This window comes from Misgurnus anguillicaudatus, chromosome 9 (assembly GCF_027580225.2).
Source record: "Misgurnus anguillicaudatus chromosome 9, ASM2758022v2, whole genome shotgun sequence".
Classification (NCBI taxonomy): domain Eukaryota; kingdom Metazoa; phylum Chordata; class Actinopteri; order Cypriniformes; family Cobitidae; genus Misgurnus; species Misgurnus anguillicaudatus.
Window position 1 is genome coordinate 6,731,635 of NC_073345.2, and position 14,170 is coordinate 6,745,804.

Here is a 14,170-nt window from a genome sequence, read left to right on the forward strand (position 1 = left end):
ATGATGATCCAGATCCGTTGAGCTATTTAACTCGATGTCAGGATTTTTTGGCATTACATCCCCTGACCGATGTGGATCTTTTAGCCACTTTCCGTACAGTTTTTCACGGAACGGCCCGTGATTGGTGGGAGGTCGCACGTACCTCCATACATACCTGGTCTGAATTTGAAGCTGCTTTTCTCTCTGCGTTCTTATCTGAGGATTATGAAGATGAATTGGCCGAGAGAGTCAGACTCTGAACACAAGGAGAGAAGGAATCTATTCGAGATTTTGCTTTCACATATCGAGCATTATGCAAGAGATGGAAGTCAGCTTTGACTGAGAGTGAAATTGTAAAAATGATTTTGAAAAATATTAAACCCCACCTTGCCAGTCAGCTCCGCAGTCGTGTATCTACAGTGGAAGAGTTGGTGAAATTAGGTCATCAATTTGAAAGGGATTATGAGCAACAACTCCAATATGATAAACACGTGCAACATAAACAATCATCTATGGCACCTCGTGCACCTGTAAATCCTCAAATGGACAAGGTCCAAGTTCAGTGCTGGCGGTGTAAAGGTCACCATCCTCCAGGAAATTGTCCAAGTTATTCTTCCACCCCATCCTCAAATCCCTCATCCAATCAGTACTCATTTCAGAATAAGAGAACTCATCCAAATACAAAACAAGGAGGCTTACCAACTAATAATTCGGTATCTGCTAATAAGACTTTACCAACTCCAAGAACCAAATCGAGTATGGGAAGTCCACAATATGTAGTGCCCCAACAATTAGTTGTTCCAATTAAAATCGGTACCTGGAAAGGAAAAGCCATTCTGGACACTGGAGCTAGTTACACCCTTGTACACGAAAGCCTGTTGAAAGAACTTGCACCCCAAGAGAGTTTGCAATCATGGACTTCAGGTCCCCTTTATCTAGCCAATGGTGAGGCAGAAGTTCCGCTGGGATGGATAAATGTACTGATTGAACTTCATAACCAGAAATTTCCTATGCATGCTGTGGCTCTCTCGTCGTCTTCATTGACATATGTGGTAGTCTTGGGGTTGGATTTCATTGCCTTAAGTGGTCTTCAACTCAATGTTGGTGATGGGAAATGCTGCTTTAAATATGCTTCTGAAGTGGACTATTTATTCCAACCAGGTCAAGCAAGTATACCTAACAGTAGATACTTAAGCTCACAGAGAATGAACCACGGTGAAAGTTTACAACAAAATCTTTCTTTGATAAGTGCTGTTCCTCCCCTCAACCTTTAATGATATCGCAAGAGATGGATTCTGCAACAACAGAGGATCAAGCCTTACTAGAGAAAGTAATCAAGCTAGCTTCCTTGTCACCTCTTGAAGAAGCCCCGCTACGTCAGATATTGGAGTCCTATCCAACCGTATGTACAAGTCGACCAGGACGAACCAATGTTCTTCAACACCGGTTGTACATAAGACAACAGATGCCAATAAAACAACGACCATACCGCCTTACCCCTGTCAAGCAAGCTGTTGTTAAGGAACAAATTGAAATCATGTTGGATGCTGGTATCATTGAACCCTCTCATTCTGCCTGGGCTTCACCAGTTGTTTTAGTCCCAAAAAAGGACGGAAGTCTGAGATTCTGTGTGGACTATAGGAAGGTCAATGCCCTCACGGAGAGCGACGCCTATCCTTTACCAAACATTACTGAGATCTTGGAATCGCTTGCTGGAGCAGCTATTTTTTCAACCTTGGATTTGAACTGTGGGTATTGGCAGGTACCAATGGACTTTGAGAGTAGGCTGATGACTGCCTTTGTTACTTCTGGTGGATTATATCATTTTACCTTTATGCCTTTTGGGTTGAAAAATGCACCAGCCACCTTTCAAAGACTCATGGAGCTTGTTCTCAGAGAGTTGATTGGAGTTATGTGTTTTGTCTACATCGACGATATTATTGTCTACTCCTCAACCATGAATCAACACCCTTTTCACCTCCAGATCATTCTGCAGAAGCTAGAGGCGGCTGGATTAACACTGAACTTAAAAAAGTGTAAGTTCGGATTGCGTGAGATCACCTTTCTTGGGCATGTGGTGAACAAAGACGGTATCACTGCAGATCCTGGTAAGGTAGAAGCTATTCAGGCTTACCCCGTTCCTGGTAACCTTAAAGAAGTCCAACGGTTCCTGGGACTCGCTGGTTGGTATCATCGGTTTGTGCCAAACTTTTCTAGAATTGCAGAACCCCTCAATGCCCTGAAGAAAAAAGGTTGTGTGTTTCGATGGTCCCCTCAGTGTCAGCAAGCTTTTGAGTACTTAAAGGAGTGTCTTACAACATCACCCATTTTGGGTCATCCGGATCTTCAACTACCTTTCACAGTGTACACTGATGCCAGTGACACGGGTTTGGGAGCAGTGTTGACTCAACGGAAAGAGCAAGGCATGGAAGAAGTGATTGCCTATGCGAGTCGAACCTTGACTAAGGCTGAAGTCCATTATTCTGCGACAGAGAAAGAGTGCTTGGCAGTTGTGTGGGCACTTGACAAATGGCAGCATTACTTGGAACATCGATTGTTCACAGTGGTGACAGATCATTCCTCCTTGCAGTGGGTAATGCACTCTTCCAAGACATCCAGTCGATTAATTCGATGGGCTCTCCGTCTGCAAAGGTTTGACTTTGTGGTTGAATATCGGAAGGGTAAATTGAATGTAGCTCCAGATGCTCTTTCAAGAGTGCACCATTTACCAGAGCACACACCTGAGTGTAATGTGTATACTAATCATAAAGAAGAACCAGAATTTCCCATCACTCCTGAAAGAATCTGGGTTGAACAACATGGTGATCCTGAAGTCTCAAAAGTTTTCCAAGCCTTGGCCAAGGAGGAACTTCCAGAGAAGGAACAATATGCAGTGGTAGAAGATAAATTGTATCGCATCACCCAGTTGGCGGATGAACAAGTTCAATACCGTGTTGTTGTTCCTCAAAATCTTATACCCACCATTCTTGAATACTACCATGCTAATCCTCTCAGTGGGCACTTGGGTATTTTTAAAACTTATAAAAGAGTGCAGGATGTTTCTTTTTGGCATGGGATGTGGAGGGATGTTAAGAAATGTGTGAAGAGTTGCCCAAAGTGTCAAGTACTGAAGAGTGATAATAGAAAACCAGCAGGAAAATTGCAACCAATTACTACTACTAGATCAAATGAGATGATCGGTGTGGATATAATGGGACCACTACCTAAAAGCCCTAAGCAACATGAATATTTACTTGTCTTTGTGGATTATTTCTCACGATGGGTGGAGCTATATCCCATGCTACTGCATCCACTGTTACAGAAATTCTGAAGAGAGAAGTACTTACTCGATGGGGTGTGCCTGATTATATAGTGTCAGACAGAGGATCACAGTTTGTCTCTGCCTTGTTCTCTGAGCTGTGTGAAAAGTGGAGTATGAGGCATAAGCTAACTACGGCTTACCACCCGCAAACTAATATGACGGAGAGGATAAATCGCACCTTAAAGTCCATGATATCTGCTTATGTGGGAGACAACCATAAGAGTTGGGATCTGTACTTACCAGAATTCCGTTTTGCGCTGAATACAGCAGTTCAGGAATCCATTGGAATGTCACCAGCTGAGCTTCATCTGGGCAGAAAACTTCACAGTCCAGTAGACAAACTGCTGCTTGGAGCTAATCTTTTGCCATCTGGGTCCTCATATAATGTTGTCAATCATTTGACACAGCTTCAAAGGAAGGCTAAAGAAAACTGTAAAAATGCTCAAATAAGACAAATGAGGAGTTATAACAAGAACAGACGAGATGAAAGATTTCAAGAGAAAGATCTCCGAAATTTTCCTCAGTCCAGTGCTCAACGCCATTTCAGTGCCAAGCTAGCACCGAAGTGGAAAGGGCCTTACCGTGTCATACAACAACTGGGACCTCTAAATTATAGAGTTGCACTAGAATCTACAGGAGAAGATGTACGCAGTGTAAATGTGTGCAATTTGAAACTCTGTTTCCCGACAGCAGACGAATTGGAGTTTCGTCAGCAACGAAGATTACAGGAGATCTTTCAGGAGACCTCTGATGAGGAAGATTTTCTGGGTTTTGATGGAATACAACTATGAGTTGTTTTTTTTCTGGGGGGGAAGTGTGGCGAAGCGGAACGCCACGCTCTACGAGTGTTTGTGACGGGCTATTTAAGTGACGCTCTTTCATGATGGCGGTGTTGTGAAGGGCGGAAGCAAACTGTGGTGGTGGCAACGGAGCAATGGCGACGCACGAGTCGAGGTGGTACGGTGAAGTGAAAGTAAAGGCAACGGCGACCAGCAGCTATTAAAAGGTGGATTTGGATCATTCTTATTGCACGTAGATGTATCGACGGAGCACGAGTGAAGCAGAGAGAGCCCAGAGCTCACGGGTTCAGCTGTTTATAGCGGTATGTGCGTCGGATGGTGTTTGACTGTTCAAATCCACGGAACTGTGAGTAACGTTTCTGTTTGATACTCGCCTGTCTTTGGATATTGCAAGATATTGACTCATTGACTCGGGGTGCGATACCCGTTTCCCGGAAGCTCATAAGCTAACCTGTTCGTCATTCAGATCCCTCACATTTTAATAAACATTATGAAAACAAGCGCAACACTCTGATTGAAGCACACACTGAAACGGAAGAGTGGTAAAGACTTGTGTACCTGGCCGCACCCACATACACAGTCACACCCACACACAATACTGTTTTTTTTTCTTTTGAGATGGTGAATATTGCAAACAGGGGTAAAATGCATATGCTTTAATAATGAAAGTGTGCCTTTCTCTTGTGTTGTTCTCTATATATATATTCTTTTGAGATGGTGAATATTGCAAACATGGGTAAAATGCATATGCTCTAATAATGAAAGTGTGCCTTTCACTTGTGATGTTCTCTATATATATTTTCTATTGTGATGGTGAATATTGCAAACATGGGTAAAATGCATATGCTCTAATAATGAAAGTGTGTCTTTCACTTGTGATTTCAAATGTTATGGCACAATGCATATGCTTAATGATGAAAATGTGCACCTCAATTGTGATGTTCATTATAAATATATTTGTTTTTCTTTTTCCTTTTGAGAAGCTGCATATTGCAAATGTGAGCATGTGAGATTTAAAATGCCATGAAAAGGGTGTTGATTAAATTTACTTTGTGTTCAAAGGTGATGTAATTTTTCATGATATTGAGAGTGTGTTCAAAGGGAAAACATTTATTGAGTCATTTTGACTCTTAACACTTTTTCTTGTTGTCCCTATTAACCTTCAATCATCTTATGTAACTGGTGAGTGGTGCTACTTATTAAAGAACCCTTAATGACAAGACTTAACAAACTTGTCTGGCGCCCAACATTTATCTTGAGAAATATTTTAAGGGCCACCACCGTTACACTGTCTCAATGCTGCTGTTTCATCTAAGCTCGGACCTCAGTCCAGTTCATTGTCTAAATCAGGGTTCCCCAAATCTTACTCTGGAGGTCCAGAGCACTGAGACAACAGAGTTTAGCTCCAACCCTGATCAAACACACCTGAGCAAGTTAACCCTCTGGGGTCTAAGGGGTTTTTAGGGCCCTGGGGAAGTTTTGACATGGTTGGCATTAGTATGACTTAGCGATTGAAATTGGGAGATTTTGACCAAGTGACTCGAGTGACTCGCACAACCCGGATCATATTAGTGAGTGACTCAGAATAACCAGAATCCTTAAAAAGATCCGGGTTGACCATCACTACCTTTGACTGCAGGAGGCACGAGTTATGCATATGAATGTCTCTGCTCATTCACTTCAATGGCAAGGGGGTGTGGCGATCTCATCTCATTACAGATAAACAGGTAACAGGAGAAAGACAATTTTTTTACTGTATTGTTCCTCTCTATATAATATAACTTATTAGTTTATCCTAGGAAAACTTTACCTTGACGATTATTGAATAATATTACTAAGCGAAACAATTTATTACTAGTAATACCCAGTGTTAGCGTATAGCCTGCTAGCATCACCAAACAGTGCCAGCTAAAGTTAGCCTTTGCTTACTGTCTGTTTACTGTACATCTGCCGTATGTCCGATGAATGAGATGTATGCTTTTCAGAGCTGTTCTCACCGGCTTACATAGATCCAACGTGCTGTACAGCGCCTAGTTCACCCTGGCTCCAGACGCCCACAGGCGACTGAGGCATGCAGCGAGCGAGTCCCCCATACGATGCAGCTTCACTGACTGTGTTCGGTTGAACAGAGACGCCATCGCCCAGCATGAAAGCGGTAAAACTCTGCTTGTTATTGTAACCTACATTTCATGCAACATGTATAGTTTAGCCTTCCCAGATTTCCTGTCTGAGCTAGTAGTCACTGTAGATAAAGCTCTCATCGTTGGGGACTTTAATATCCACGTTGATAACCCAAAAGATGCATAAGGAATAGCTTATATAGACATTCTAAATTCTCTCGGTATTAAAGAAAATGTGTCAGGGCCCACGCATACCCGTTAACACACATTAGACTTGATTCTGTCACTTGGGCTCAATATTAATGACATCAAAATATCACCGTAAATCGATGCCGTGAAGTTGGCCCCAAACCCAATGCAAAACGTTGGCAAAATATGCTCAATTGTTTGTGCTCCGTTTGTGCTGGTTTGTGCCGCAAAAAATTTCGTTTGTGCTGCTTTAGTTTTTTAGATATTAAAAGAACATTTATAGGTCATACTGAGGTCACGTAGCCCCCGAACATGCTCCAAATTTACCCAAAATAGTCTTAAACGTTTGTGCTTCGTTTGTGCTGGTTTGTGCAGGTAAAATTTTCGTTTGTGCTGCTTTGGTTTTTATAATATTTGACATTGAAATAAGGTGATGACGTCACTCAGCCCCCCACATGCTTCAAGTTCACCCAAAGTATTCTTGTTTGATTGTGCTTAGTTTGTGCTGGTTTGTGCACGTAAAAATTTTGTTTGTGCAGATTTCGTTTTTTAGATATTAAAAGAACATTTATAGGTCATACAGAGGTCACTCAGCCCCCCACATGTTCCAAATTAACCGAAAATAGTCATAAACGTTTGTGCTTCGTTTGTGCTGGTTTGTGCAGGTAAAATTTTCATTTGTGCTGCTTAGGTTTTTATAATATTTGACATTGAAATAAGGCGATGATGTCACTCAGCCCCCCCACATGCTTCAAGTTCAACCAAAAACTATATTTGTTCGATAGTGCTTCGTTTGTGCTGGTTTGTGCAGGTAAAAATTTTGTTTGTGCTGCTTCGGATTTTAAAATATTTGACGTTATATTATGGTGATGAGTCACTCAGCCTCCCGCATGCTTTAAGTTTACCCAAACTATTTTTGTTCGATTGTGCTAAGTTTGTGCTGGTTTGTGCAGGTAAAAAGTTTGTTTGTGCTGCTTCGGTTTTTATAATATTTGACGTTAAATTATGGTGATGAGTCACTCAGCCTCCCGCATGTTTCAAGTTCACCCAAAACTATATTTGTTCGATTGTGCTCCGTTTGTGCTGGTTTGAGCAGGTAAAAATTTCGTTTGTGCTGCACTTTACAATATTAAAATATTAGAAATTAAATTATAAGCGATAACCAGAAATCAGATGCATAGTATTAAGACCTCATAAAAGGTTAAAGTCTTACTCTGTCCATCTTTACACTTGTGTGAACATTGTTAAGCAAAAAAATGAAATTCATTTCTCCAATATGTTTTTGGAAAATACTCAAATTATTGAAATTGAAGCATGCGGGAGGCTGAGTGACGTCATCACCATAATTCAACGTCAAATATTATAAAAACCGAAGCAGCACAAACAAAACTTTTACCTGCACAAACCAGCACAAACGTTTTAGACTATTTTGGGTAAATTTGGAGCATGTTGGGGGGCTGCATTCTGCAGCCCTGAAAAAGGTAGCTAGAAAATGGAACGAAATTATAGAAGCACAAAGTTAGAGGTATGGCGTGCAGCATGGAAAGAGAGTGTTCAACACTACAGACAGGCTATAAAAACTTCCAGATCTACCTATCTCAGCAAGCTCATTAAAGAAAATCATTATAACCCGCATTTCCTCTTTAGAATAGCTTAGTAACATCATCCAAATCATCGTCCTGTATATTAGATCCCGTTCCCACAAAATTACTCAAAGAGGTATTCCCTGTAATGTCAGACCTAGTATTAAATATCTTCAACTTATCGCTTAAACCAGGGTACGTTCCAACAGCCTTCAAACTAGCAGTTATTAGACCGCTCATTAAAGGAATAGTCTACTTATTTTCAATATTAAAATATGTTATTACCTTAATTAAGAATTGTTGATACATCCCTCTATCATCTATGTGCGTGCACGTAAGCGCTGTAATTACCATCATCTGGACTCTGTGTTTGTTCCTGTTCCCTGTCCCTATATCCAGTGTTTTAAATAAACTTGTGTTTATATTCCTGCGACTGCTTCCTGTGAGATATTTACCTTTACAGAAGGATCTGGCCATCGATGGAAGCAGCAGGAAGTCACTCCCCATCTCCTCTCAAAGAGTTCCTCCAGCGGGCGGTGCAGAGAATGGATCTCCTCTCATAGAGGAGATGGGTCGAGACGTCCAAGTAATGGTGACAAAGGTGTCCGAGCTGACCCTGCACGCACAACATCACCAGCCTCTCACACCACCCGCAAAATCTACATCACCAGAGGGCGCTTTCCAGTCGGAACCACGTCTTCCCATCCCAGAGAAATATGCGGGTGAGCCTAGTTTCTGTCGTACATTCCTTTCTCACTGTTCACTCCATTTCGCCTTACAACCCAGGACCTTCACCAGCGAACAGACGAAGGTGACGTTCGTGCTCTCCCTCCTGACTGGAAAGGCTGCCCTCTGGGGGACGGCAGTGTGGGAGAACTATGACGACTGTTAGAGGGCGGACAAGATGGCGCCGTGAACAGACGTGCTGAGTTCTAACGTCAGTCAACAAAGTTGATATTAAGCATTTAAACGGACCTTTTGATATTAATTCCTGCCCTGTTGAGATATTAAGTACTTCTTATGCACTATAGTTTGCTTATTTTCAAGAAATATGTCAACAGATAAGAAAAGGAAGAATTCTGTGAAGAAGAAGAAAGAAACAGCCGCTGACATGGAGACGTCAGCTTGCTCTGCAGTTTGCAACGTCCTTGTCGACAGTTGTCACACTTACTCGAGGCCTGAAGAGAAAATTGAATTTTCTGTGATGACAGAAGATTTCCCCTCGCTTCCTAATACTCCTGTGAAACCTCCTTCAAAGAAAGGCCATGATGAGTCCGCTGAGGATATTGTCACGAAATTGTCTGAACTCATCAACATGAGATCTGATAAGCTGGAGTCGATGGTTGTCAATACTTCTCACATTGCCGGATTGAAAGAACAGTTGAATTCTGTGTGTGCTGAAGTAAATGAGGTAAAGACCAAAATGTCACAAGTCGAATCATCGTTGTTGGAGGCGAGTACTCGAATTACCACACTGCAATCACGCATCTCTGAGCTGGAACGCTACTCTAGGCACTGGAATTTGAAACTACACGGCATGCCAGAAAATGTGGATGAGAAAAAATGTGAGGAAAGAAGTGGTTCGCGTATGTCAGAGATTACTGCCAGAGCACGCTGATCGCCTTCCAGATGTGATTGACACTGTGCATCGTGTTGGTGTAAAAAGAACAAATTCTACTCGCAGGGTGATCATTCATTTCTTCTCGCGTATACACAGAGCTGCATTTTGGGCTGCAGACAAAAATTTGACTTATCTATGGGAAAACGGTTTGCGCTTCAGAGAGAATCTGTGTAAGACCGACAGAGAAAGCAGGATGAAGTTATGGCCACAAGTAGAGCAAGCACGAAAAGCCGGAAAAATTGCCTACTTTGTAGCTGGCCGTGCCTTTGTTGATAAAAAAGAGATCTTGCCAACAGGCTGAATTATCTGAACTATACGCAGATTCTGTTTACACTTTAGTTAAGTCCAATTTAAAAATGATGAACATTCATCCTGTTCTGGACCAGATATATTTTTTGATATTACGTCTGTATTTTGTCCGTTTATGATTATGCGTTCGGTGTTGATATGACGTTGTGCTCTCAGCTCATCGAGTAGCTGTTTCTGAGCTCTTTTTTCGTTCAAGTGACTTATTGTTCTTGATATTGACTTTTTTGTTGTTCTGATGTCTTTATCTATAACTTCACTTAATGCCAGGGTACTTTTTTAAACAGACAATTTAAAGCGGAAAGCAATTTTTTTATTTTCCAAACAGCAGAAGACAGATTTTTGTTTTCTTCAAGAGACTCACAGTATTTCTGAGGATGTGCCTTTTTGGAAATCCCAATGGGGAAATTAAATTTTTTGTTCTCATGCTTCTCAACAGTCTGCAGGTGTTTGTACACTTAAAAACTTATTTACTCGTAAACTTCCCCATACAGACTTCGATTGTAATGGACATTTTGTGTGTCATGTTGCTCAAATTCAGAACTATGATTTCATTGTCATAAATATTTACGGGTATAATACAAAGATACAAAATAATACTTTTTTAGACAAGATAGAAAAAAAAATCATTCACTGGTTATCCAAATTTCCTAATGCACATATACTTTTAGGTGGTGATTTTAATATCACATTAGATAACTTGGTTGATAGATGGCCTCCAGGTTACAATTCTAATTTAAATGTAAAGCTAAAGCTGCTAATGCAAAAATTTGATCTAATCAATGTCTGGAGAGTTAAACACCTTCATGAAACAATTTTTCCCTGTTGTAATAATTCAAGGTCGAAGCAATCAAGAATTGACTTTTGGTTGGTGTCTCAAACACTTAAAGATAATATAAGTACAGATATTTTAGCTACCCCATTAACTGATCACAAAGCAATCCAAATTAATATTGATTTACGTCCAATGTCCTCTGCTAAATTTTGTAACTTTTACTGGAAACTTAACAGTTCAGTACTGAAACATGATATTGTTGTTCTTGAGGTAAAGAAATTAGTTAGTTGTTATTGGACTATAGCCAAAACAGAACGGATTTATGGTAAACATTGGGAGTTACTTAAATTTGAACTGGGCAAGTTTTTCAGAAATTATTGCAGTAAAGTTCAGTGGCGGAGCCAGAGTGCCACCCTGCTGAAACCTTACACTGTTTGATTTGTACGAACATTTCTCAAATCTCCCAGCGGACGTGACTGCATCCTTACGCAGCACACACAAGCGTTCAGCGTGCTGTTGCTGGTACACTTTCATTAGGCTTGTTCGACTTCATGCGGCGCCGCGGGAACCAACAGTCGGATGACGTCAAAGTTCGGCAAGAGCGATTTAAAAGCAAACTCCTCCATATGATTTCGCGAATTGCTCTCGAAGTACTTTGACATAATCCGGCGCCGCATGAAGTCGAACAAGCCTATTGATTAAGCTGACACACAGCTCCTTCGTGCTTCTAACGCGGCAGCACACACAGGATCGACGAAGAGCTTTTTGCTGGTATGTACGCTTAAAATTAAATGAAGTACTTTTTAACGGGAAGTAAGGAGACGTTGCACTGTAGTGCTTTCAATGAGCATTACTAGTCTTGTGAAACTGACTAATACTGTCACGCTTGCGTGAAGATGCTTAAAACAATAAAAAACATGTCATTAGCAAATGTTCAGCAACAATCACAGACATTAGGTAGGCTTATTCATATTGGCACGTGTAATGCACCATATTGAACTTAATAAAACGACCGTGGATATAGAACAGGGATGTAAACAGCGCGCTTTTCGGCGCCTCACACTTTTTTCACGTCAGTTTGGGTGACTTGGGTCTGAGAGGGTTGGATTATAATTTCACAAAGTCATCTGAAGCCATTCCATAGCTTAATGTAAGGGACAGAAGTCTATTTACATCATTACATTAAAGTTTATGAAAACATGTTCCCTCCTCCCTAAACATAACATGTCTAGACATCTTTAAGCAATTTTCCTTGTGTTGTCAAATAGGCTAGACCTCAATATACTCAGATTTTGTCGTAATGTATTACTTTAGTATTTGTATTATTAGTAACAGTGTACTTATGGTAAATAATAACAAGCAAATTGTTTCAAATTTTGGTTTCTTCATGAGTTGTGTAACCAAGTTTTCCTTTGTATAGGGACAGCAGAATGAAGAGAAAAAGTGATATTACCAACTTCTTTCTAAAGAAGCAAAAGTCAGGTGCAGATCAGGGCCAAACAGATCCCAGTCCCAGTTGTTCTATTTTTGCTGTATAGTTAATACATATATAATTGTGTATATTTTGAAAAATAAACAACTTTAACCTATATACATTTTGTGGAAAATAATTTATTTTTAGTGTAATTAAACACTTTGTATCTTGACCCCCCCCCAAAACATACCTTGCCACCCCTTTGCCACCCCTGTTTTAAAAGTCTAGCTCTGCCACTGGTAAAGTTGCCAAATTAAAAAGAGCCCAAGAAGAGGATGTTATTTCTCCTATAACATACCTCTCTTCTAGATGCCCTGATAGCCTTTCTGTGGAAGGAAACAAAACTCTTTTTGAATGTCAGCAAAAATTGGATGAGCTTTATAAAATTAAAGCTGAATGTGCTTTTGTAAGATCCAGAAGACGTTGGCTTAAAAGAAAGGGGACCAAAACTCGGCTTACTTTTTTAGGTTGGAAAAAGCTATGACTACAAACAACATTCATAAGTTACAAATCAATAACTCTATCTCTGATGACCCAAAACAAATAGCCAAACACTGTTCAGAATCTTATAAAAATCTTTCTAGCAGCCATTTTTGTTATAACAGTGTTTCATCTTTTATGTGCTCGGTCAATAACACTAAATGCATTAGCATTCAGGATAAAGATTTTTGTGATCGTCCTTTTACATTAGCTGAGGTTCTTGAAGCAATCAAATATTTGAAGGTTAATAAATCTCCAGGTGTAGACGGCCTTACTTGTGAGTTTTACCAAACATTTACTAAAGATTTAGCCCAATTTTTATTAGAAGTTATTTATGAAAGTATTAATTTGGGTTCTCTTCCCTCTACTCTAACTCAAAGCTTAATAACACTTATCCCTAAGCCTAAAAAAGATTTACTATTCCTTGACAATTGGCGCCCAATTAGTCTTTTAAATTATGATTATAAAATTATTCCTACAATCTTTTCAAAACGTTTAAAAACTATTTTAGAGGACATTATCGATGAGACACAATCAGGCTCTTTAAAAAATAGGCATATCTCGAACAATATATGGTTGGTTTTTGATCTATTAGATTATTCAGAGTTAGTTAAGGATGATGGATATATGCCTTTTCTGGACATTTATACAAAGCCTTTGATCCTATCGAGCATGGCTTCATATTTAAAACTTTGGGAAATTTTTGGTACTCAAACATTGTACCTCCCCTAGATTTGAACTGCATCGAGGAATACGCCAGGGATGCCCCATTTCGCCATATTTGTTCATATTGACTACTCAATTATTAGCCACCTACATCAAAAATAGTGCTCTGCAAGGCATTAGTATCTTGGGAAAAGAGATCATCATTACTCAGTTAGCTGACGATACTACCCTTTTCCTTAAAAATTCAAATCAGATTCCCCTGGCTCTTAATATTATCAAAACATTCTCTAATGCTTCTGGGCTCCATCTTAATGTCCTCAAATGTGACTTAATGCCAATCAAGCAATGCCCTGTTTCCAGTATATGCAACATCCCAGTTAAAGAGACTACGGTGGCCGTCAGGGGTCACTGCCTTGCAATGAAAGAAAACACATGCAAATAGAAAAAACACCAGCAAATCAAGAAAACATCTTCATCAGTTTGACAACACATACGCTGCAGATATCGTTATCAGTACAACAATATTTTATGTCTTAACTACATTAAAACAGATTTTACCAATGATGACTGCTGTTTTTAAATAACGCAATTAGCCTGACAAACCGAAAAGGTAAGTGAAGGCTATACTTTAGCAATACTATCTTACTGTATTGCATATACATTATCATTAATATATTTTATAATTTATATTGCCTGTATATTATCAAGTAGTTGTATTGTTAAATGGTTTGTGACAGTAGGAAACAGTAAATCAAACTATTATAAAAAATACAGTAAACAAAACAAAGAGAGGAGTGACGTGTGCCCTCTTTGGCTCATTGAAGACCACTCTTGCTGTTGCTTTTTGAATCATCA